Source organism: Trachypithecus francoisi, unplaced genomic scaffold, assembly GCF_009764315.1.
Source record: "Trachypithecus francoisi isolate TF-2019V2 unplaced genomic scaffold, Tfra_2.0 Lachesis_group0, whole genome shotgun sequence".
Classification (NCBI taxonomy): domain Eukaryota; kingdom Metazoa; phylum Chordata; class Mammalia; order Primates; family Cercopithecidae; genus Trachypithecus; species Trachypithecus francoisi.
The window spans coordinates 162230602-162257120 of NW_022681453.1; the positions used below are offsets into that span (position 1 = coordinate 162230602).

Below are 26519 nucleotides of genomic sequence, written 5' to 3' on the forward strand. Positions count from 1 at the left end.
ATTCCCAGGAGCTCTTTTGAAGACATTCAAGTCTTTGCTCAACTCTCCTATAGAAAACTTCTAAAGAAGGCCTCTGAGTCTATCAGACAGGGCATGAGTTTTCACAAAGGATCTGGCCAGGAGAATGTACCTCATCTTTAAAAAGGCAGTTGTATGGCTTCATTTCATCTCCCACTTCGTTGTGATTTGGGGAAAGTCATCATTTTCAATTTTGAGAGCATCACCTGGTCACTGACATTCATTCAATAAATAGTTGTTAAATATCTACCATATGCCATGGACCCTCTTTTTCGTGAGATATGGGAATGAACAGTTATGATCCCTGTCCTCATGAAGCTCCTATTCTAAAAGGGACAGAGGGATGTATGAATCAATATTTTTTTTAAAGGTTTGGGTAGGGGATTCAGGGGAAAGCATATTCAACTCTACATTGAGAAGAGGAGCCCAGGAAAGTTTTATAGAGAAGATATTACTTGAAGTAGGGGGAAATTATGCTATGTGCAAAGGTCTGACCTCAACAGGGGAAGCCAATCCCCAATCTCCAAAGCTTGAAAATTCTAATGACAAATGGTTCTTGGTAGGACCTTATAAAGGAGTCATCATCTTCTTGGCTAGAGCTCTGCCTAAGCCATACCCCCACAAGATAATATCTCTTCTATTTTTAAAAGACCTTTTAAGAAGGGGAGTCTGCAGTCATCATAGGGGGCTGATGGGCTTTGAATTATGGAACCTTTTTAGCACAGATGGTGTTCAATAGCACTCAGTGGGGAGAGGAAGGGATGTTTCAGGAGGGGTGGGGGCCAGTTTCTGAGGGTTTAATCCTTTGAATAGAGAATAACCCTGATACAGCCTTAAGCCTGAATTAGATTGCTTATGTGCCAGCATTTTCCCATTAATTTATCATAGAAGACAGAATATGTTAATGTCGAATAAAACAGCTGACTTCTTTTACATCTTGAGATTTTGGGGAAGGATGGAGAAGCTTAGGGAAAAAGTCATTAATGGAAACACACTTACATTAGTAGCATGATTTCAGCCTTGTTATGTATATCCTGATTCCTGTATCTCCCATAGAGTTCCACACTCATTTCATTCACTTTAATCACAGTTTTGTCTCTTAGACAATCTCATACACTCCATGTGATTTGTACTCACTGACAAACAAACACTCTGAGTATGTCTCTAGCGCGCACGCACACACACACACACACACACACACACTTACCCACCCTTATGCACTTTCAGATTCAGTTCACTAATAGTTAAGTTAGTAGGCTTACCAAATGAAACAGACTCATGATATCAATGCAATAGGAGACAGTGTCAGTTGTACTTTCGATGGAATCTTCCAAATTAAACAAATCAATTTCCTAGAAGTTATTTATTCAAATACTAAGGGTAGTGCAAGGTAAGCATCATGAGGGTGAGACCTTTGTCACTGAATCTCCAGAACCCAGAACAAAGCCTGGCACCTGGTTGGCACTAAATAAGTATTTCGCTGCATGAGTGAATGAGGTTCCTTCTTGCTGTATTTGATTGTTTGGAAGGTCTGTTATAGAGATAAGCCCATACCCCATCTACTTGTAGCATATCTATTCTTAATGGAATATCTTATTTCCTTATAGCAAATGGGTTAAGAATGTCTTCTTCTTGTTTGAATTATCTAATTAGCATGAGATTTTGCCCAAGTCTTTCTTTTTTTTTTTTTTTTTTTTTTTTTTTTGAGACGGAGTCTCGCTCTGTCACCCAGGCTGGAGTGCAGTGGCCGGATCTCAGCTCACTGCAAGCTCTGTCTCCCGGGTTCACGCCATTGTCCTGCCTCAGCCTCCCAGGTAGCTGGGACTACAGGCGCCGCCACCTCGCCCGGCTAGTTTTTTGTAGTTTTTAGTAGAGAGGGGGTTTCACTGTGTTAGCCAGGATGGTCTCGATCTCCTGACCTCGCGATCCGCCCGTCTCGGCCTCCCAAAGTGCTAGGATTACAGGCTTGAGCCACCGCGCCCGGCCTGCCCAAGTCTTTCTTTGGAAGAATGTCCTGTGATAAATTTTTCAGATTATTTTTATTTTATAAATCCTAACAGTATAGCTAAATAAACTTCCAGAAAATGAACACAGCTGTAAAACCAGCATCCAGATTAAGAAACAGAACATCAACAGCACTTCCAAAATTCCTCTTGTGCCCCTTCTGTTTACTGCCCCCCATTCTGTGCCAGGAGTAACCACTCTTCTGACTTCCATCAATGTAGATTTTTGTATTATCTTTGACTTTTATGCAAATATATATCATACTGCATGTGCTCTTTAGTGTCTGACTTCTTTTATCTAACACTATATTTATGTTGTGAGATTCATGGTGTTGCATGTAGTCATTCATTCATTATCATTGCTGTATGCTGTTCCATTGTATGGCTAATACCACAATTGATTTATCCATCCTACTGCTGATGAACATAGGGGTTGCTTCCAGTTTAGGGCGACTAAGAATTATTCTGCTATAAATATTCTTGTAAATCATTTCAATGAGCATGTGGTTACATTTCTTTTGGATAAATACCTAGGAATGTGATAGGCGAGATTATGTTTAGCTTTAGTAGAGATTTTCAAATAGTTTTCTACAATGTTTGTATCAATATGCACTCTCAGCAGTAGCATGTAAGAGTTCTGATTGCTCCACATCTTCCCCAACATTTTATATTGCCTGTCTTTTTCATCTTAGCCATACTGGTGAATATGGAGTAGTGTCTCACTGGGATTTTAATCTGCATACCTTTTTTGAATAAAAAGATGGACCGTTTTATGTATTTGCTGGGTGTATGGGTGTCCTATTTTGTGACATATATCTGTGTAATAAATGTTTTATTTAAAGACCAGTTGCATTTTGTATATGTGTCCCCAACCTCAGCAGTTGCTCTCCTTTTAACCTGTTTTCAATTCACTCCTAGAGTCATTATTGTAATAGTAGCCAGTGGCCTATTAATTCTCAGCTATTATAATCGTATTTTTTCATTACTCTGTATTGTGGAGCTTTACACTGTTACAATTATTGCTTATATTATTAGTGATATCTTTCTATTCAAAATACTTTTCATGACTCATTTTTATTATACTCGTCATCCATTATGTCATCGGCTTCATAGCAATCCGTATTACTTCCCTGCGCCAGCTAAGAATATTTTCAGTTGTGAGTATCAGAAAACTAGGCTAGAGGATCTTAAACAAATAGGGTTTTTCACATGTAACAAGAAGTTTCTGGTTTGTGTCAGCTGCTCCATATCACCACCAGGAGACCAAATTCTTTCTTACCTTTTCTCCCATCCCTAGAGAGGTTTCTGCGTTTTTGTCTTCATAGTTGTTACCCCCTGGACACAGAATTTGACTGAATTGCCAAATATGTCAACATTTAGGCAGGAAAAAATATAATGGGCAGAAGGCTGTACCATCCATGTTTGGAATCCTTTTTTAATGGACAAAATTATGTCCCTCCAACACTGATCAGTTGATTTCTGCTTGTATCTCGATGGTCATTTAATGGCCAGTGTGTCACTGGTTACTACTAGATGCAAAAGAGGCCGGGAAACTAATCATTGGCTTTGAAACTCCTAAAGCAGAGGAAGGCAAGGGAGAAGGATGCTGGTTTGGTATCAAGGGAAAAAAAAATACAGTATTTGCTATAGATTGTTAGAGAAAAGGACTACAAACAGCAAGCAGAATCAACTTATTTTTAACCTTGGGGAAAATAGCACCAGAATGGTTTTGGAAAAATAATTCCCTGTGCTGGGGCTGGTGCACCTTCTACATGGTACTCACTGTGATTTAGGGAGCACTTGCTGGGTGGTTCCTAGCAGGTCTTCTGGTTAGTGATATACTCACATTTCATTAGGCCCTGCTACCTTTTGTCAGTTACTACATAGATTAACCTTTAGCAAAATTGATAACACACACATGTGCACACACTCAATGAAACAGAGAAAAAGAATGTCTCATAATAATAAAACACTCTCACAAAAAATAAAGAGCATACCTTTCATTTGGTTGTGTGTGTATGTATGTATGTATGTATGTATTTAGAGACCAAGTCTTGCTCTGTCGCCCAGACTGGAGTGCAGGGGTGCCATCTCGGCTCACTGTAACCTCCACCTCCTGGATTCAAGCAATTCTCATGCCTCAGCCTTCTGAGTAGCTGGGACTACAGGCGTGTGCCACCACACCTGACCTTGTAGTTTTTTTTTATAAACTAGATAAATATTATATGTTTTTGTTATTGGTAAATACGGGAACTTCTTTACCTCTAGAAAGATGGCTCATTTCTATTTTAACTGCACTGAGTATTTACAATGAGAATTCCAATCAACAAAAACCTAAGAAACTGTTTAAATTTGTAAAAGCCCTATGAAATTTTTAATGACAAATGGCAAAATGGTTTCTTAAACAGATTATCTTTTTTCAACACCCCAAAGATTTAGTCTTTTTTTAAGTGATAATGTATTTATTTAGTGCCTTCTGTGATAGATGCCACATGCTATAAAGAAAATTCATGGATTTCAGAGTTTAAAATTTAAAGATGAAATCCTGGATATTTTATTTACACATTGAGTAGGGCTAGGAAAGTTGCTCAGTATCTCAGCCTACAGATCTCTGGTTTATACAGCAGAAGTAATGCCTATTTCATAGATTTATTGTGACAATTAAAGGGTATCACGTTATCAAATCTCCTTAGTCAAGGACAGACTGCAAAGGCTTTAAATGTCAGTGTAGAGATCTTATATTCTGTGGAGAGTTTGGGTCTGAGATGTAGATAGGTATGTGAGGAATATTTATCGGTAATATACATGTGATTTTCCTTTTTTAATGTTTAATATGACTTTAAGCCAAAATTTTTCCAACGTTTCCCATTGTCACAAGGAACTCCAGATGTGAATGTTTAAATTTAATTTTTTACCATAAAGTTGTAATTAAATGATTTCAGTGAAACAGGTTTTTAAATTCATTAAATGAAATGAATATATTGAATATAACAATGAATATGAAGTACATCATTTTATTTTAAATTCAGCCCAATTTATCTGAAGAATTTTCAGATATATAAATTCATGTAATCTCTACAGCAAAGTTGTGAAGTCAATGGTGTTACCTTCATTTCTAGTAAAGAAACCAAAACTCAGAGACCTTGTGATTTTACCAGGGTCATACAACCAACAAACAGAGTTTTCAGGGCTGGACCGTATCTCATTCCCCACTTTATTCCTCGTGTTTGGCCCAGTGCCTGGTATGTGGTAGGTGCTCAATAAATATTTGTCAAAGAAACAACTGAGGCCAGGCGTGGTGGCTCACGCCTGTAATCCCAGCACTTTGGGAGGCCGAGGTGGGCAAATCACAAGGTCAGGAGATTGAGACCATCCTGGCTAACATGGTGAAACCCTGTCTTTACTAAAAATACAAAAAAATTAGCCGGGCATCGTGGCGGGCACCTGTAGTCCCAGCTACTTGGGAGGCTGAGGCAGGAGAATGGCGTGAACCTGGGAGGCAGAGCTTGCAGTGAACCCAGATGGCACCACTGCACTCCAGCCTGGGAGAGAGAGTGAGACTCCATCTCAAAAATAAATAAATAAATAAGATAAAATAAATAAAATAAAATAAAGAAACAACTGAAGGAATAAGTAAATCTCAGACCCCAAGGCCTTGAAGTAATTTTAAAATTGAGATGAAATGTTCAAATGGCACAATCCACATTGAACTAACACGTTACTGTGGAGGTTGAAGCATAGATAGACAAAATTATTTGGAGGTAGAGGGGAAGGATATCTAGTTTTGTACTCCTCTTGCCACAGCTGTTCTCTCAGGAATGGCCTGAGAAAGGAGACAAGAGGACAGGTAGTGAAAGAGGAAGCCGAGGAGCCAGGGAGAAGGCAAACAGGATATACTACCACTTCCCAGCTGCCCTGGGGCCCAGTGCATCTCTCATCACACTCTGAGAGTGATAAGGTCCGTTTATGGGTCAGTCATCCTTCTAGAGAGTGGACTCCTCAGGGGCAGGACTGGACATTAGTCATTACTGAATTTTCAGCACGTATCCTGAAAGTCAGGGTTTCATAGATATTTGTGAACACGAACTAGGCAAAAAGATATGCTAAAAGAAGTGTTTCCCATACAACAGAATTTTATCTTCTGTAAATAAAGTCTCAAGAACACCGGGTGCCTCAGAGTGGTCTCAAGGTCTAGTTATAGAGCCAGTGGGGTACAGCTTGACCTCAAAGATCAGAATATTCAGATAAGTTATCAAATCTGCTAAGAGGGAGGGAAGTAATTCAGCGTCCTGTAGATAGGTTTCTCTGGTCAAATCTCAGAACCCAGCTTTGCCACAGTAGTAATTTCCATCCCCACCATATCAATCAGGTTCTAGTCAGAAGAAAGAAACGACACATTATTTTAAGAGAAATAATTTAATATAAAGAATCATTCGCTAGGAATTAAGGATGTGAAAAGGCAAATAGGAGCAACTCCAGAAAGCACTGTTCACCCTTAGGACTGGGAAAACAAAGAGAAAAGTTTGAGATGACATGGTCCTAGCCATCTGAGAATTCCCAATCTTGCAATAGTTAAAGTAAATGATGACATAGTGTGATAAGAGCTATCTTTTCATTAAAAGTTGGTATTGTAGGACCATGTAAGATGGTATCACCATTTTCTATTGCTGTGCAAAACTTTACCTCAAACCTTAGCCTGAAGCAAGAAAAACCATGGTATTATCGCTCACATTTTCTGTGGGTCAAGAATTAAGACAGGGCACATAAAGACTAGTTTGTCTCCATGGTATCTGGAGTCTTTGCTAGAAAATTTGAAGGCTGAGGGATGAAATTATTGGAAGGCTCATTCACTCACATGTGTGACATATTCACTGGGGGCCTAGCTAAAGGTGTTTCCCAGAATATCTTGGCGTGGCCTTTTCACATGGCCTGAACTTCCTCACAACGTGGTGTTTGGGTTCCCAGGTCAATTATCCCGAGAGAGAGAGAGAGAGAGAGAGAGAGAGATGGACAGAGAGACGGCGACAGAGAGAGACAGAGAGAGAACCAGACAGAAATCATACTGCTTTTTATACTTAGTCTTATGTAATGTTCAGTTTTATGTGTCAACTTGACTAGGTCACAGGGTGACTGATTCTTTCTATGAGAGTATTTTTGGATGAGATTAACGTTTAAGTTGGTAGACTAAGTAAAGCAGATTGCCCTTCCTAAAGTGTGTGAACCTTATCCAACAGCTGAAGGTCTGAGTAGAACAGACAGGCTGACCCTCACCTAGGTAAAAGAGAATTTCTCCTGTCTAACTACCTTCAAACTGGGACATAAGCTTTATCCTACCTTTGGACTTGAACTGAAACATTGAGTCCTCCTGGTTCTTGGACCAGCTGGTTGTCAGACTGAACCTATACCACTGACTTTCCTGGGTCTCTAGCTTGCTGACTCACCCTTGCAAATCTTGGGAACTGCCAGTCTCCATAATCATGTGAGCTAATTCCTTATAATAAATCTCTCTCTCTCTCTCCTTCTCTCTCTCTCTCTCTCTCTCTCTCTCTCTCTCTCTCTCTCTCTCTCTCTCTCTTCTCTCTCTCTGTACACACACACACACACACACACACACACACACACATACATCCTATTGATTCTGTTTCTCTGGAAAACCCTGACAAATACATCTGAGAGGTCATGCACTTCTGTCACACTGTTGTTTGAGGCAGTTACAAAGGTCCACGCAGGTCAAGATAGGGGAACAAGAATCTCATCTCTTGATGGAGAAGTGTCAGTGTTATGGTATAAGAAGGATATGTGGGGCAGGATATATCCTGGTGTAGCCATCTTTAGAAAATGCAATCTACCACAGCGTCTTACTCAGCCTTGGTTTGTATGGGGTTCATAGAGGCGATAGTGTTCCTGCTGGATTCTGAAGGCCCAGGAGGAGCTGGTCAATGAAAGAGAAGATAATTTCAGGTAAAAGCTAAAGTCAGTCATAGTTCTGGAGGTAATAGGTGGATTTATGTCTGGAAGATTGCCAATAGCTCATTATGTTTGGTTTTCTTGAATGGTAAGGGTCTGAGCTTACCCCATCTTTATTTTTTCCTCAAGAAAACCAAAGTTGATAGTAGTCAAACTGAAGGTATTACTGTTGAGAGAAATGAGGGTATGTTATTTTGAGACTAGTTCACTCACTGTTCTCCTACTTCCTGCTCTATCTGGACCCACAGAAAATGTTGATACACTTCTTTCCCCAATGAAACAGGATAGCGCATGCTTCCAGGGTGTGAGCATAAAAAGGGGAGGAAAAAGATGTTAAGATGTCAGCAACTCTACTCAGCTAGCTATTTTCAGCATTCTGAAGAGCATTCTCAGTGCTGAAATGTAGAGAGGTGTCATGCCTAACTGTGGTGGGGGCCTGGGAAAGATAGGTTTTACTTCAGGTGGCCATGGGTCAAGATAAAAAATGAGGGACCTATTTAAGACAAAAGAAATGACATCAGTGGACAATTAACAAATCTTTGCTACCTCCATGATCTGAATATTGTGACTGTTAAGTGAGATGATTTATACAAACAAACTTTACAAGTTGTTAAATCCTGTATTTTTGGCTGTTTTCGTTATTAGAATATCATTAGTACTATTTTTTATGGGTAGAAATGCAGAAAAAATAAAGACTAAAGGAACTAGGGTTGTCCATTTCTCAAACAGCAATAATTAGGCAAAGTGTCATTCTGGTGAGTTATTGCTGAGATCTGTCTTATGAAGGATTATTGTAAGGAAAACACATTATCATTCATTATCCATCAATGTAGAGGATGAAGAGGACCAAGAGACAGATGGTTCACCTCTTTCATTTTACAGATGAGGAAATGAGGTCAAAAGAGAGGATGTTATTTTTCCAAGGCTGTAAAATTGGTTGGTGGTGGAACCAGAATTAAAACTCAGGACCCCTGGCAGAATATTCAATATCGTGTCCATTGCATGTGCCCTAACTCCCTCAAATAAAAATTATAATATGAGGGATAAACTATCAAAGGCAGTTGTGGTAGAAAAGTTACTAGCATTTTCTGAGAACACAAGGGACTGCCATTTCCATGGTGGGCTGGATGAACTGACCCCTCAAGGTGACCCCCACCCCCATGCCTTCCTTGAGGACTGGAGTTAAAATCCACAGTGGCTCATTCAACATTTCCTCTGTGTCCTTTCCTTCTTAATCATAGAGTTAATATTGGCCACCCTTTGGCTATACCTTGATTTAATTCTTATCTAATTCTTAAAATCTGTTTAACGTTTTGTTCATTCTTTGTTTGCTGCATTCTGGATCCAGAGATTCTTACTTTATCACCTCCTGGTGTTTTTTGTCATCTTAGCTTTTCTGACCTGCTCCGAACAGCTGTGCCCCAAAGAGCAGACAAGGGAAGGCAGTTCCTCCTGTGTGTCATAGCCCTCTTTACACCTCTTTCCCCACATTAGGGAAACTTATTTCTATCTTCAAAATGTAACCTTTGATTTCTTTTATGAACACTGGCAACAAACTTTTGACACACTTGCAGCCCCACCAGCTGCCTCTTTGATTTCTCACCTGAATTTCTAAGGAGTGCTGCTCACTAGTTGTTGCAGTCTTTGTGTTTTGTGTTTTATGCTTGGTGTTTTGTTTTAATGCCAGGTGGTGTCTTGTTCCTATTTTGGCCTTTTCTCTGTTATTCTCTTCTGTGCCCTCTTTAATTTAAGGTGACTTTGATTCTCTGTCCCAGCAATCTGTTCTCTGTTGTGTCAGGTTTTATGCCTTTCTCTTTCCTTAATCTCCTCTGGCAGACTTTATTAATTTGTGTAATTTTGCTGTGCTAAGTGGGAAATAGTCACTTTGCACAACAGCAATTACCTTATGAATCTGCCCTGTTTCCATGTTATCTGATTTTATTACATGTCACTTATTTTTCTTTGGAACCCGGATTCTTCAGCCTGAGTTTATATAGCAGAAATTTCTCGTGCCTACCCAATTCCATTCTCTTTTTTCACTGAAAGAATTCTGCACTGAGGGCATATGAGAGAGAGGCAGTTGTATTCGGCTATAAAATTATAGTTTTCAGCCTCCCTTAAATCTAGGGCTAGCCATGCAATAGTGCTCTTAACAGTAAGATGTCAAACAGAAGCCTGAGCAAACCTGAGCAGGGGATTCCTGAAAAAGTTTGGCTTCCCATAGATGTCAGCCTTTTCTTCTTGCTCGTTTCTCATTCCTGCTCCCTGGAACTGGACACAAGGAATGAAGCAGCCACTGTCATTTTTCAACCATGAAAAAGGCCCAGAGGATCCTGGAGACCTCAGCCCTAGCATTGTGGTGCACTAAGTGAATGCCAGTAACTTCCTTGCTCCAGAATTCCTGTTAAAAGAAAAAGCCTCTGATGAGTTTGCATCACTATTGTGGGAGACTCTTTCACTGTCAGCTGATTGCAATTCCTAACTGATCAGATTATAACTTTATAACTGAACAAATCCAGCCTTTGTTTTGGGCAGTGTGATGTGCCACCCAGATGCTGTACATGGAAGAATTTGTTGCCTTAGTCTTTGGCAGTATTCTCAGCAGACAATCTTCAGCTGTTAGTCCTTTCAGGATTACCTCAGCTCCAGAGAGCCTCCTTACCCAAAGTCATGCACCTTCCTGGAGTGGCCCACAAGCAATAAATGATGTGTGAGCCTGTAAAGGCCTGGCCATATTGGCCCAACTTGGGACAATGCCAAAGGTCTATTTACAGCTCCCCATAGACGTGTCAGTGGCTTGTCACTGGGCCCACATCACAGCTTAACTTTTCCCTCTGCCCACTCCTGATTTCTGTTCTTTCCATCCACAGGTACTGGTCTCAAAGGCACACCTTAATAAATACCTGTGCACTAGGATCTGTCTCCAGGTCTGCTTCTTGGAGAGCCCAACCTATAACACGTGCTAAATTGCTTTTCAGTCTACAGATGTGTGTGGCATGCTACTCAATACAAGGCTGTCTGCTATGCCTTGTTTGTTGGTGGTGGAGGTCAGGAGCACAAAGATGGATAAGATGCAGCCCATATTCAGCAGTAGCTTTAGTGGAGGAGCCAGGCACATAAACAAATAATTATCTTGTAGGGTGATGGCTCCCTTATAGGGGTGGGGTGATTATATGGGAATATATGGGACAGGATGAAAAACCGCCTGTGACACAAAGAAAAGACTTTATAAAGAATGTGAGGTTTGGAAGGGGTCTTGAAGAATATGATGGTGTTTACCACAAAAAGTAGGAGGTGAAGGGCATTTTTAAAAGGACAAATGTGCGTTAAAAAAATATAAGAGCTTGAAAGAAAATGGTATGACTGAAAAACACATGATTTTCTGGTAGGAGGGGGGATGGGGCCTAGATAGGTGAATTGAGGCCAGGTAGTACATGGCATTATATAAGCCTTCAGGAAACCACTTATATTTGTTTGGATCAAAATGAATGTTATATGAGAATTTTAGGATTTTTGAAAGATCAGTTAGTGGCCATGTAAGAGGCAGATTAGTTGGGGGAGAAACCAGAGGTAAAGAAAACACTGAAGAACCCGGTAGGATATTTTAGCAATAGAAGATGAGGTATTAAGCTAGAGCAGGGACTGTGGGTATAACGAGGATATGACAGATTGAGGAAATTTTATGGAAGATTATCACGTCTAGGAGTCTCGCTTATATGCATGGTGAGGAAGAAGGTGGAGTCAAGGTGACTGAGATTTTTTTCCCAGGAAATATTTTCGTGGTACTCTCAAGAGTCAGGATAGGAATTATGAGAGATTTGAGATATCAAAGACCAAGAAGACATCTTGAACTAGATTCCTAAAACACAGAAATGTCTCTGGACTGCAAATACAGGTTTATAATGTACCAAAGTGTTTGTGTTACTTGAAGCTCTACATCTCTTTGATGTTATTCAAAGAAAGGATATGGAATACAAAAGAAATTGCAAAGGAAAGAGCCCCTGGGAAACATCTGTGTCTACTGGGACTTGAATAAATATTGCTTAATCCTGAGTAGGGAGATGATGCCTAAATATTGGTCTAAATATTTATTTATCTTTTGTGCATTTTCTGGCCAAAGCTTGCCCATTTTTTATACTCCTGAATTCTCTTGTTATTATATTAAAGGAAATGTCCCATTAGTGTTCTCAAGTCTAACAACTTCCAATATATTCTTATTTCTTCTTTAAAAAGATGAGATATCCTAGGCCAGTCATGGTGGGTCACGCCTGTAATCCCAGCACTTTGGGAGGCCGAGGCTGGTGGATCGCCTGAGGTCAGGAGTTTGAGACCAGCCTGGCCAACATAGTGAAACCCTATCTCTACTAAAAATACAAAAAAATTAGCCAGGTGTGGTGGCGGGCACCTGTAATCCCAGCTACTTGGGAGGCTGAGGCAGGAAAACCGCTTGAACCCGGGAGGGGGAGGTTACCATGAGCTGAGATTGCGCCTTCGTACTCCAGCCTGGGCAACAACAGCAAAATTTCTCTCTCTCTCTCTCTCTCTCTCTCTCTCTCGCACACACACACACCCACACACCCACACACACACACACACAAGATGAGATATTCTAAACTCAGAGTCATAAAATGACTTACTTGTACAGAAGGCAGGAGGAATTTTGCAAGTTCAGATCCTTAATCCTTGAATCAGGAGAGTTTTCTGCAGCAGAATCATACTCAGTTCTGAGCACTTATTCTACAAACTTTTTGAAAGCACAACTTTTTGGTGAGCAGTAAACAATAAATACCTTATGTTGAACTGAATCAAATGGAACTGAAATAAGTCTATAAAAATGTCTTCAGTAAGGGATGTTTGACAATCACTACTGACTCCAAATATGTGGCTTTCTATAAAGGTTGATATATATATGTATGTTTCAGAAAGTCTGAAATGAAAATATTAATATATGTGTGATTGTACTTAAGAATAAAACCCAAATTCACTTTTATATGAAGTGGACAGAAAGTCAGTGATGACAGAAGAAGCAAGACATACTAGACATGGGGTACCGCTTAGGAAAGTAGCATTTGCATTGATGTCCAAAAATTGGACAGAGCACTTTTTTTCTCAGAGATTAAAGGCAAACTCACAAATCAGGTATTTATGCAAAGCCAAACTCAGCTCTCAGTTGTGAGTATCTTCTGTGTACTAACACTGTGGTTTACTTGTGTCATTGTTGTTTGTTTGCATTGATTGGCACAGATGATAGTAGTTACTTTATTCTTTTAGCATCTTCTGTGACATAAGCAATTTAACCCCTATTTCCAGATGAAGAAACCACGACTCTTGGAGTTTGATTAATTTAATCATGTAACCCAAACCTAGACTCCAAATAAAGTCTATCCGACCTAAGGTCCTATATGCTCTCAAACATGTCCACACTGCTTCCATTAAATGCCTTATTAAAATGTGTGGAGAGCTTCAATGAGGGGAAATAAATACAGTTCCCAGATGTTTTAATTCTCTGAGTTGGGGCAAGAAAATCTGAAGAATATCTAGACATCGTCTCAACTATTTCCCATTCCAGATCCTGCCATTTCTTTGCTGTGTTTTATAGCTATAATTAAAATGAGCTCAATTAGTTTTTGGATTTTTCATGTCTTGTCCCTTTCCTCCGCTTGCATTCTACATAACCAATAACCCTCAATTAATATATGTACTGTTTCTAAAATGTTATCATTGCCACTTAGTAACAATAACTAAACTACTAACTCTGGTGGATTAGTCTTTACTGTGACCATCATTGTCTCCCCACAAATCTTATGGAGACATTTGTTTTCATGCTTTGTTGTGTGATGCGCCAACATAACTTTACAGACACAGAAGGACTGACTGATGACAGTTAAAGACCAAAGTGCCTTAGTTTGTCTAAATAATGACTTTGGGGTTGTCATATGTATGTATAAGATAAACAAAACCCAGAACAAGGTGATTTGTTGAGGATAAGAAAAAAGGAATGGGGGAGATTATTGCTGAGTTTTAATAGTGTAGAATGATGGAGTAATTCTGTGGATGGATATGCACTGATATTTTCTATTTTAATTAGTTTCTGGCCTATGATCTATTGGGTTAGTATTAGTACAATTTATTTAATTAAGGTGAACGCCTCTCTGCATGTTTTCCCATCAGAATCTGACATAAGAGATTCCTTCTAGCATAAGGTTCTTGAGAAACTAAAGATATTTGGGTATCAGCAGAATTATAGACTGAATCCAGGGACCCTTGTCATCTGCAGTGGTTGTAATTCAATGGTTGGCAACACTAGCTGTTTATTGGAATCTTGTGGGCAGCATTGGTGCTTAATCTTGACTATAATGCAAATTATTTATGGACTTTTAAAAATTGCTAATGCATAAGTTCCACCCCCAGAGATTCTACTTTTATTGGCCTGGAGTGTGGCCTGGGTGTTGGAATATTTAGCCCTCTCTGACACACCACCCACTCCCAAGAAGTTTCTAATGTGTAGCTGAGATAGAGCTAAATTTGAGGGAAAGTAATTGAAACAGGGACAAAGGAAAAGACTAGATTGGGTTGCAAAAGTAGCCAAAAGGAAGTCAACTGTAGGTGGTTTACAATGATGAGTATTGAATAGAGAAGAGTGCCTTGAGGAACAGTGAATTGCCATCACATAAGAACAAGATAAGGATCCCAGCCAGGATTTGTGGCTGGCTTTCTTGGGGAGCTTCATGGATGAGGTTACCGTATAAATTCTCATATTTTAGAAATAAAATGGAATGCTGTTAATAATTACACTGAACCAACAGATATACACCAGGATTCTCTTGGACAGACCACAGGGCATGGTCTTTCTTAGCATGGGTCTCATGTATGACTTCTGACACATCATTTGGCTTGTGTAAACATGTCCTTTATAAGTTAAGAAAAATATAATTAATGTTTTTGGACTCTAATAATATCATTCCCACAGTTCCACTTGCTTCTTTATACAGTGATTCTCAACTTTAGTACAATAGCTGGTCTCATTCCCAAGAGAATCAGATTTTGGTGAGTAGAGTCCAGACATTACGCTTTCTCTTTTAAAGCTTCCTAAAAGTACTGCTTAAGAGGGAAGGAGTTGTTCAAGTTCAAAGTGTTTGCATCCCTTTGTGGAGAGTTGTCTGATGTCAAATTGCAATATTGTAAAGATTGGTTTTGGTGGTTTGTATAATGAATATTATTGCCTTATAGCCACAAGTCCTAGGTGTGTTTTGCTCTGTTTGCTGTTAAAATTATGTAGCCACTATGTAATGGTTTAGGAACTCATAGTATTTAAGTTGCCATAACCTTGGGAAGAATTTGAGAGTGATCATTTCCAAATGTTTCACTAGTGTGATGACATTCAAGGGAGAAAATGTCTAAAAGTTTTTATAAAAGTTTTAGAATGTCTTGATACCTAAGATATCTTTCCTGTCCATTTCTAAAAGGGCCACTATGGATGATAAGTAAAATAAATGCATGTCTCTTTGTGTTTACAGTAAATATCAAACACTGTCTCATTATGAATGTAACTAACTTTTCTTATCCAAGGTTCTGTGTAGGTGATCTGTGCTGCTGTTTTCTCATCTTTTATCTGTGGCCACTTGTCTTTTGAGGAGTAGTTAATTATAGTTCATTAGAATAGAGAACAAAATACAAAAGGAGAAAACCAACTCAACTATTTTCATTAATGGATCTGGTGATAGGGTTGAATGGCAGGAAAGTATGAAGCTGGAATTGAAATGATGCTTTTGAATTACCTGTTCAATACTATTGATTCAACCTTTTTTCACTCGTTATGTTCTCAGAGGACAAATCATGGTCAAAGCTTTAATTCTCTTGGCTTTAAGACTTTGAGAGAAGTTTGAAGATACAATTGTATAAATTAACTTGCAAACATGGATCACTGATATTTTTAATTAATAAAAAACATCTAAAGAAATCTATATAGCTATTCTAAATAATGAGTTGTCAAGAAGACTTATTTGCATAATTTAGAGACCTTATTCTCTTCCCAGCACCTGTGTGGTAGTATTTATATGGGCTACATCTGGTGTGAAGTTTTTACTCTTTCTTTAATTTTTTTAACCACCACACCTGCTGGAAATTGCTGTGTTAGGAGAAATGAGGGTTGTATTGGATTTCTCAGTGGATTCTACAACATATCCGGGAGTGTATCTGGTTGAGCAGCAGAAAGGATGGGAGGTAGAGAGGCATGAAGGGCCGTAACAGGATTTCCCTCTGCTGTTCCACAGAGTATTTCTTTCACTGACCCTTTACCAGAAAGTAGGCACTAGAGAGAACATCCCATCCTGGAGCCAATCAGCACCAATTATCTGTAACTGTAGAATGTCATATCCAAGGCCTTAGAGAATTTCCAGAACCCAGATATTTTCTCTAAAATGAAACTAAGGCTCAGGAGACTGAGAAATATCCCCCCAAAGTCAAGCTAATCAAGTTTAGTAGCTCCCAGTTCATTGCTCACTTTACTGCCTCCTACTGTTTAGCCAAACATTTACCAACCCTAGGGCTCCACTGAGTTGTTCTGGGAACTTTACAAATAAGGAAGCGTTTCCTGCCAAACAGTGAATGATGAAACTGCTGCGGAACCCACTCTTCACGTTTACCTAATTTATATTGCAAGGTTCTAGTTAAGATTTTCAGAGTGAAGAAAGCACCCACAATCAGGTTGATGCTAAAAATATATGATACCCATTGGCCTAAAGGGTAATTTCCTTGAATACACTTTTACAACACTAGAATCTTGCACTAGTATTAGCACAGAGTATCTTTCAGTAAGGTGTTGTTTAAAGAATGGAAAGGATAGAAGAACGTGATTTCTTTTTTTTTTTTTTTTTTTTTTTTGAGACGGAATCTTGCTCTGTCGCCCAGGCTGGAGTGCCGTGGCCGGATCTCAGCTCACTGCAAGCTCCGCCTCCCGGGTTACGCCATTCTCTCGCCTCAGCCTCCCGAGTAGCTGGGACTACAGGCGCCCGCCATCTCGCCCGGCTAATTTTTTGTATTTTTTTAGTAGAGACGGGGTTTCACCGTGTTAGCCAGGATGGTCTCGATCTCCTGACCTCGTGACCCGCCGTCTCGGCCTCCCAAAGTGCTGGATTACAGGCTTGAGCCACCGCGCCCGGCTGAAGAACGTGATTTCTAATCTTTATTTCTCTCATTGCACAATCCTTGAAGCAAAGATTTGACACGTGCTCCAAAGTGGCATGTATATATGATGTAAGTCAGGGATGCTAATGTATATACTTGAATCATTATGTCTTCTAAACAGAAAAAATTAATAAAAATATATCCTCTTATTCCATTGATGAATGAACTCATATATCATCACGGGGAAGAGCATGAGTTCAACAACATGATGGTTGTCAAATCCCAGCTTTGCTATTTAATAGCTCTGTGACATCGGCAAGTTTTCTGTGCTTAATTTTGCTCATCTGTAAAACAGGGACAACAACAATTACCTCATGGGAGGATCAAATGCTTTAAGGCATAAAGCTTTAGAATAGTGCCTGCTATGTGGTGTAAGCATTCAATAAATATTAATAATTATTACTGTCGGCCAGGAAAGATCATGCTTGGAAAGTCCTTTTGTGGACAATGTTTCTAAGGTTTCATCATTTCTCAGTAGGTTTTACCTTTCTATTTACCATGTTTCCCATCCACATGTGTGTTCTATTCTCTTCCAGTACCTTAGTGCAGAAACTGGATGTGAACATCCCATCTTCTAGACAGCAGCAAATATTCATTATATTCTGTACAACTACAGAATGTTAGAATGTATGGTATATTTGATTTCCTGGCTCATTCACAATGATGCCTTTTATAAAACATCTGAACTTTGATGGAGTGAGTATGTGATCCCTACGAAAGAGATGACTAGCTGGATTACAGGTATGATGACTCATACGTGTAATCCTCACACTTTGGGAGGCTGAGGCAGGAGGATTGCCTGAGGCCAGGAGGTCAAGAGATGACTATAAACTATGTAAGGCTAAAGCATGTTTATGTTTTTCTAGGTTCTACACATAGTGGGTGCCCCAAAGATGTTTGGTAACTTGAATAGACTTAATAGATAGAACCTTGATATTGATGTTTTCCTTTTATTTGTATCAGATTGTATTATTGAAAGTTCCTGGCCTGGGTTTTGAGGCCAGATATTTAGAAAATATTGAGAAAACACAACATATTGGCAAATAGGAGAACCAGTCTAAGCAAATTACCTGTTGGCTTAAATCTCAAATGTATTTCTGATTTCAGTGGTTATTCACCCAGAGGAGAACTCAGAAAGGCAAGCATATGAGACCAAGTGCAGAAATAAACTTACAATAAATTTATTTATAGTAATTCAATATCTGTTTATTAGAAAGAATCAGGCTTGGCTGCAGAGATAATTATGATAAATACAGCCAGATATATGATGATGGATTTTAGCTGAGCAATGTCTGGAAGTAGAGTCTTTATAAGCAGAAGCCCAAACAAATTCTTCAAAATTAAATGGCTACATTTTCATCACACACACACACACCCCCTCACAAGGCACAGTTAGGAGAACGAATAACTGCTTAGATCAAAACAGAAACTCCAGAGCCCATGCTTTACCTAACTGTGCAAGGAATGAGTGTGAGATAGACAGTAGAACTGATGTCTTCTAGACCAATTCAAGAGGGTAGAGCTGCCAGAAGAAAAAGATTCTTTTAAGCAAAATCTGAAGCCACCTTCACAAAACATAGAGACTACTTTACACTACTTTACACTTAGAGTGCTGTGAAAGATGGAGCAATTATTGGCTAGTCAAGAGCTGAAAATATCTGCGTATGTGTAGGAACTGTAGATGAGCACCCTTAAGCTTTTGTTCCCGCTCTGTCAACTCATTGAATCCAACCTTAGTGGGCACAATTCCAAGTGCCAGAACCAAGTTTCCATGCCTTCACATATGCTAGCCAATGCCCAAGTGAGAGATCTAAGACTTTGTCCAATCACAGAGCAATGAGTATTGTGGGGCCCAAAGGAGAGAGACCTAACAAGTGAAAATGAATCAGTTGAGATCAGGCATCCATCATATTTTCTTGAACATTGGGAACTCAGATCCAGAAAGATGCTTATAAGAAATACACTGACCTAAAACAAAAGCTATTATACTTTCTCTTGAATCTGGCTTTTCACTGGATTCTTGTTAAAAGAAGTTACAGAAATACCATATCTTGGTTGTAGGCTTGTGCAGGCCCATAGAGAAAGGTTTGATCAGCAAACATTTATTTATTATGCTATAAATGCACATAATTTAAATTACTGGATTATGTGAAATAGTACTCTTCAAATAATCTTTTCCAATTTTCTAGGGACCCTCAAAGGAAAAACAAGGAAAGGAAGCAGAAATGAAAGGAGAGAGAGAAGGAGAAGGAGGAGGAGGGTGGAGAGAAATGAAAGAGGGGAGGGAATAAAGGAAGAATGGAGGAAAAGAATAAAGATGGAGGGAGAGAAAGTAAAAGAATCACACACACCGTGCCTTAAGATGTTGAATAGTTTTTTATTTTGGTAATAGAATGGATAATGTAGATGCTTTATATTGAATGACAGTGAAAATGTTGGTTGTTTACCCTGAAATAGAATTTTCCTCTTTGGGATTTTGGGAACCATTTTTAACCAATTTTTTAAAAAATTGAAGTAAATTATGCATATAAAAGTTTTGTCCAGGAGCACAAATTGATTCAGTTTGATGTTCAATGCATAGTCATTTGACATGTATATACACTTAGGTAAAAATCACCCAGAACAATATATAAAATAGGTTCATCACCCAAGAAAGTCTTTTCATGACCTTTTCCCCTTACAAGCTCTTCTTCCTCAAGAAGATGACCACTACTCAGATTTCTATTCCCATAGATTAGTTTTGCATGTTCTTGAAGTTCATATAAATGTACTCTTTTTTGTCTGGCCACTCTCTCTCTCTCTCAGCATCATGTTTTAGAGATTTGTCTGTGTTGTTTTAAATATCCATAGTGTGGTCCAAGTAGTAATCCATTTTTTGGATATACTAAAATATTTTTTATTCATTCTCCCTTCATGGACATTTGTACTATTACCAGTTTTTAGCTATTGTGAATAAAGCTGTGGTGAAAATTCTTATACAGGTTTTTAAGTGAGCAAATATTTTTGTTTCTTTTGGGAAAATACATAAAAATGAAATTGCTAGGTCATATAGTAAATGCATATTTAACTTTATAAGAAACTCCAGTCTTCTAAAGTGGCTATACTATTTGACACTCCCAACAAAAGTGAGATTTCCAGTTGCTTTACATGCATGTCAACATTTGATATTGTCAGTCATTTTAGTAGGCATGAAATATTACTGTGGTTTAAATCATATTCCTTGATGACTAAATAATGTTGGGTATCTTTTTATGTACTTATTGGCTACTATACATCTTCTTTTATGAAGCATGTGTTCACATCCTCAACCATATGTTTAAAAATTGGGCTGTTTGCATTTTTATTGATTTGTAGTTCTTCCTATGCTATGAAAATTTGTTTTGCAAATATTGTTTCAATGGCCTGCCTTTTCATTTTCTAATAGTGCCAACTTTGATTAATCCAATATATTATTTTTTTCTTTCATGTTTATTGCATGTTGTATCTTACCTAAGAAATAATTGTCTTTCCCAAAGCCACAGAAATATTCTCTTGTGTTTTCTCCTTGACGTTTTATAGTTCTAGCTTTTCTTTCAGCCTATAATCCATCTCAATTTTGTTTACAGGGTAAGATTTGAGAGTATACACACAAACACACACACACACACACCACACACACACACAAGTATCGAGTTGTTTCAGTGCCACTTGTTAAAATATTTTTACACATTTTTCACGTTGAATTGCTTTAGTGCCTTTGTTGAAAAAGAATCAATATACAATGTTTGCATAGATTCATTTCTAAACTCCATCCTTTTTCATTTATCTATTTGTCTATCCTTATATCAGTATCACACTTTTATGATTACTATATTTTTATAATTTATGAATTCACATAATCTGAGCTCTCCAATATTCTTATTTTTCAAATTACAGATCACATGAATTTTTATAGAAATGTTAGGATCAACTGGTCAATTCTTCAGAAAATTCTGCTGGTATTTTAGTTGGGATGGCTCTGAATCTATCAATGTGGGGAAAATTGACATCTTAATGTGTTACATTTTTCTTTAAAATATTTTTAAAATTTCCCTTAACAGTTACTTACAGTTTTCACCATATAGTTTGTATATGCTTTGCTACGATTATCCCTAAATATTTTATTCATTTTTATTTTAAATTATTATATTTTTGTATTATTATTAAAAACAAAAATACAATTGGTTTTTGTATATTGAAATGGTATCCTGTGACTTTGTTAATTCATTTATTAGTTTTATTTGTTTTAGATTCTATAGGACTTTCTGAGTACAAAATAATATTGCATGTGAGTAATGATATATCATTCCTGATTTAAATTTTCTTTTTGTCTGTTACACTGGCTGAAACATGTTGTACACTATTGAAAAGATGAAGTGAGAGTAGAAATCTTTACCTTGTTCCTGATCTTCAGAAAAGGTGTTTATTGTTTCACCATAAAATACGGTATCAGCCCCAGGTTTGCCATAGATGGGCTTTATCACACTCAGGAAGCTTTCTTTTCCAATATTCTGAGAGGTTTTAACATGACTAGCTTTTAAAATTTTGTCAAATAACTTTTCTGCAACTCTTGTGATGACAGTATGCTTTTTCTCCCTTATTCTTTAGTGTGATGAATTCTACTGATTGATTTTCAAATATTAAGCAAACTCTGTGTTTCTGAGATGAACTCCACTTAGTTATAATGTATTATCCTTCTTGCATATTGATGGTGTTTTTACGTTGCTTACATGTGCTAATATTGCGGTGACACACAACCATCATATTTTTCTACTAGATTTATTTCCTGGTAGGAAATTTATTTCTGATCTCTAAAAGGGCCTATTACCATATCATACTCAATACTCTGTAAGTGCATAGAAAATATTTTAAGAATAATATGCATGAGTGAACACAGTAATGTATATGCATTTGTTCTTCCATGTCTCTTTCAAAAGTACGTTTTGCTCAATAAAAAGTTCACACTTGACCTAGCATAAGTCAGAGTGCCTTATACAGATGTGTGTCATTACAGCTTCCCATGGCATGGACTGGTGTCAATGTGGCTCCATTTTCAGCCATGAATGGAGGGGTCATTCATAAGACTGTGCAGTGATCAGGAAAGGCTGGAATCCTAGTTTGGGATCTTTTGCTGCCAGGAAATCCATTTCTGCCCTTGTCTCTGTTTCATCATCTAGAAAGTAACAAGGCTATATGGTCTGAAAGACCCCTTTTATATATAAAATTCTATATATCTGGAGGTGGTAACTGAATTGAAGGAAAGCCAGGAATAGAAACCAGGTCTCTTCAGGCCAAGATAGCTATTCCCTCCACTGGATTGCTCTGCCTTCCTCCTTCTAATACTGACTGTTTCATGCTGGTTGTTTGGAGGCTTATTAAAGTTGTTCAGCACAAGGAAAACCTGTTCTCTGTCGCTATCATCACCAGCTTCTTTGAAGTGACTCTATAAAATTTGTTACACTAGTCTGTATAAATGTGAGCATGGAAGTCAAACCATTCTTTACTGACATGTTAATCTCCCCTTAGAACCTTTCTGTGTGTATGATTCATTTGGAGGGTAATGGTCCTATCTATGTTTTATAATTGTCTAACCCTGATTTTTTCCAGCTTGTTATATTTCCTGTGCCCAACTGTTACACAGCTGGTGCTAAGCTCATAGAATATTCTTCAAATCAGCCTTTGGATTTTCTCATTGAGTTTTTGTTACAGGGAGATTAAAAATATTAATTTTTAATTGAATGAGTAATATCCAAATATAGTCTCATTTTTAAACCTTCAAACATTATAGATAATGCCTAAGTCCTTCTAAATCACTCTCTTTCCCAGTCTCCTCCCAAGAGGCTATCCATTTGGTGAATTTTCTTATGTATTTACGTACATACATGTACCTAATGGAATCTAAAATATGATATAAATGCTATGATGCAATGCACAGCTTTTCAGTACATTTCCTCATTGTGTCGTTTTAGTTCATCAATATAAGAGATGGTTCTGCAGTGAAGGTTCTTGTGTTGTCTTGAACACAGGGGCGGGAGAAGTGGCAGGAGGTAGAATTGCTGCATCTTGGAGCATGTACGTATTTAATTTTAATGGGTATTATCGTAGCAAAATGGTTAAGAGCATAGCTCTGAAGTCACATTACCCAGGTTTGAATTCCCACTCTGTTACTTACTAGATGTATGATTTGGATCTGGCTAACCACTCTACAAAATGGGGATAAAATCTCATAGGATTGTTATGGGGGTTAAATGAAATGATACATGTGAAACACTGAAAATAGTACCCAGCGTGTCCTCCACTATCAGTTCACTGAAGCCAAGCACCATGCCTTACTGATGTTGTGTCCCTAATAAAGTGCTGTACTTGGTACATAGTAGGATGTCAGTAAATTCTTATTGAGCCATCTTAGTTACATACCTAAATGGCGATTCTTCCACATAGCTGTAATAGCTCCTTGCGTAAGATGAGAAGTGGAGTCAGGCTTGAAAAGAAACATTTATTGGGTATCTTCTACTGGCATACATCAGGCACCATGCTGGGTGTTCTACATTCTCTACTTAATTTGACTGCTCTACAATCAAATAATTGGGGCTCAGAGAGAAGTTAAGTAACTTGTCCAAGGCCACACAGCTAGTAAATTTGAATTCAAACTCACTGTTGTCTGCTTTCTTATACACTCCCAGGACAGAGAGCAGAATGCCTTCATTTCCTACAGGCATCATCCCCATAGGAGAAGGTATACTTTTTCTGGGGATGTCATAACCCTACATCAAGAACCCTTAGAAAGCATTTTTTAGAAAGAGAAGGTACTATCTTAAAAATCTAGTTAACATTAAGTTTAGAAAAATTCTGGATCTTAGCAAAAAAAATAAATTAAAAATGTTTTAAAATTCAGAGAAATGGAAATGATGGATTATGTCGATTGTTGTAGCCAAAGTAATACTCCAATATTAAGGGGATAACAGTCATGAATACTGCAAATTTTATACACAATAGAATATAGCATCTATATCACAAAGAAGAATAGATTTACAGCACAGACCAAGAATGCAATACTCCTAGCTTTTTATGCCTGGGTTTAGTACTGTGTCAGTTTGCCATTGCTAGAATGATGCTGTGGAACAAAGAACTACAGAAACTCTGTGGCACAGGAATAGGATTTCATTTAGCTCAGACATCTGTGGTTGGCTGACAGCCAGGTGATTTAGGCTAGGCTCCTTCGCATTCTGTTTGTTTGGGGCAACTCTGTTCCATGAATTTTTCATTTTCTTCTTGAGACCAAAGGGCTGGCCAGGCTATATTCTATTCATCATAATGGCAAAAGTCCTGGAGAGCAAGAATAATCCAACAAGGACCCTTAAGGCTTGGGCTCAGAATTGACACACCTTCTGATATAGTTTGGATTTGTGTCCCGCCCAAATCTCATGTCTAGTTGTAATACCCAATGCCAGAAGAGGGACTTGGTGGGAGGTAATTTGATCATGAGTGTGGATTTTCCCCTTGCTGGTCTCGGCTCGTAATATTGGGTGAGTTCTCATTAGATCTGCTTGTTCAAAAGTGTGTAGCACCACCCCCTTCTCTCTCTTCTTCTTGTCTGGCCATGTAAAACATGCCTGCTTCCCCTTCCATCATGATTGAATGTTTCCTGAGGTCTCTCTAGCCATGCTTACTGTAAAGCCTGAAGAACTGTGAGCCAATTAAATCTCTTTTATTTATAAATTACCCAGTTTCAGGTATTTTTTACAGCAGTGCAAGAAAGGACTAATACACAATCCCTTCTTCTATATTCTATGGACAAAGAAAGTGACATGGACAAGGCCAAAGTCAAGATATGGGGAAATATGCTCTGTACTTATAGTGAGAGGAACTTCAGGATCACTTAACAAAGGGTATAATTCAGAAAGGGTGAAAAACTAAAACCAATGATGAAGTCTACCATTATGATTGTAATCAAAGGGTTCCCTGAGGAAATGTATTTGCTCTACCAACTTTGGTTGGGCAGATAAAACAGAAAGAGGAGGTTGATGATATCTCTGTTTTTTTTTTTTTTTTTTTTTTTTTTTTTTGTTTTTGGTAATCACTACTGTCATTCCACTAGTGAGACTGTGATGAAAAAACAACTTCTTCAATCTTCCCTCCCCTATGGGCACATGGAGTGAAGAGTAATTTAAAATGAGCAGGCTGCTTGTAGATTTTTCAGAACACCTGCATCTTATTTTAGAAGCAATTGACGCTCTTGGCCTGGTTTGTGCTTGGGCAATTTGGAGTGATTAAAGAATTTTGCATTTTTCAAGTGCTCCTGTGTTCAGATGAACCAAATTGGGGCTGAGCGCAAATCTTCAGGTTTTTTTTTTTTTTGGGGGGAGGGATGCACATTTAATTACTAATCACCTAAGAAAGTGTCCAGGATACAAAGTTCCCAATGCCCCAGTTAGAATTCACAGCAGAATAAATTTAGAATTCTCCCTGGCAAACTCCAACTCATTGCCTTGGTACTTTTCCCCCTTTCCTTTCTTATATTTAACAACAAGTAGTCCTCCCCTCTTTGTTTTGTCATTTTTGCTCACATATTGCAGATTTGAAGGAAGTCCGCTTCAAAGGAATGCTCTTTTAAAGAAAAATTATAATTCTGGTTGTGGACTAGTGTGATGAGATAAAGTAGGGAGAAAAGAAGAGTGGGGAATGAATGTGATTAGAGGCAGCCTAGAGATATTGAAACAAAGAGAATGTTTTAGAATATGTTAATATGTTTTCCCCTTTTTTATTTGTTATTTATTTTTTATTTAAAATGAGCAGCCTGCTCATTTTAAATTACTTCCACATTCAACCAGAGGAAGGCTTTGCCTCCAGGAAGGAAGCCATAAAGCAATAGCAGAGAGTGAATGTGCAGCTTTTGATTGTCTTGAAGACTAAAAGGATTTCCTGAATTGCAGAAGCTCCCCTTACATAAGACTCAACCTTGTCTGGCAATAATCATGTAATTTTATTCTAAACTCTGATATAGAGAAGGTCCAGACTTTGAGCACAAGAGAGGTACCATCTGACAAAAAGTGGACATACAAGTCTTTTGCAGAATGAGGGAGGAGAGTGTTTAGAAGATAAGTCTGTGATACCACAGGGGACCCCAGCTATGCAGAGCCACAGTTGCACTGAGGTCAGAGGCCTACTACCTAAATCCTGGATGAGGGGAACTACTCTCAGCCTCAAGTTCAGAAGGGACTACAAAGAGGAGCAGCACGAAACCGGGCAGCTCTCCACTGCTTCCAGGAGCATTCAAGCTTCCCCATGCTCCCAGACATGATCACAGGAAAGTGGGAGGGGTGGGGA

At 38.4% G+C, this 26519-nt stretch overlaps 1 protein-coding gene across 1 annotated transcript in view; it reads left to right on the forward strand.

Moving 5' to 3' along the window:
• Positions 1-26519, forward strand: part of CPNE4 (copine 4) — a 526733-nt gene that overhangs the window by 153041 nt on the left and 347173 nt on the right. The gene's annotated exons all lie outside the window — the stretch shown is intronic.